Source organism: Falco punctatus, assembly GCF_963210335.1.
Source record: "Falco punctatus genome assembly, chromosome: 1".
In the NCBI taxonomy this organism is placed as follows: domain Eukaryota; kingdom Metazoa; phylum Chordata; class Aves; order Falconiformes; family Falconidae; genus Falco; species Falco punctatus.
In genome coordinates, this window is record NC_137580.1 from 117,920,636 (window position 1) to 117,921,341 (window position 706).

Here is a 706-nt window from a genome sequence, read left to right on the forward strand (position 1 = left end):
CGGAGGAACAGAGGTGGGGCCGTGACCCGGTGCTTATAGAGAAACTCAGCAGGAATTAGATCTGTTCCATAAAATAAACAGTGCAAGTCTCTAATTTCCAAACAAGCCCCAATGGCCCCTTTCCCTGAGCAGTTCTGCTGTGACTAATCATACTGGTAGGTGTTGGGTCAAAATCAACAATGGCTCTCCACTAAGGTCACTCACTTTCTCTGTTTACACTACTAATTTTATCACTGCTCAGAGTGGCTAATGGTATTATTTATATGTTTAGCAATGATAAATGTCGATGCTAAATAAAGGCTTCCTGGCGTAGGCAGGTTGAGGGCTGATATGGCACATCCAGAACTTTATCATCAAAAGAATTAACACTGTGGGTAAGAGTTTTCCTGGTTCTCTGCAAAGCCGAAGACTTATGAATGGGAAGCGGTGTTAGCAATTAGCCCTGCCTGATAACAAAGCGGGACGCTAATAAGCAGTGCCTTTAAGGGGCTGGATTTCACACCGCTCCCAAGGAGACCAAAGAGAAATCCCCCAGCCTCCTTGCCACGGTGAAAAGCTGCATCACAAAGTGCTTGTACCTTCAGGTTTGTGAAAGCGGGTGCATGGGCAAGCGGGGGGGGGTGCAGGGCTGCAGCCACACAGCCCCCCCTGAGCAGCCATGGGAGCGGGGCTGCATGGCCCAGGGGGCAGCTGGACTCCCGGGGGG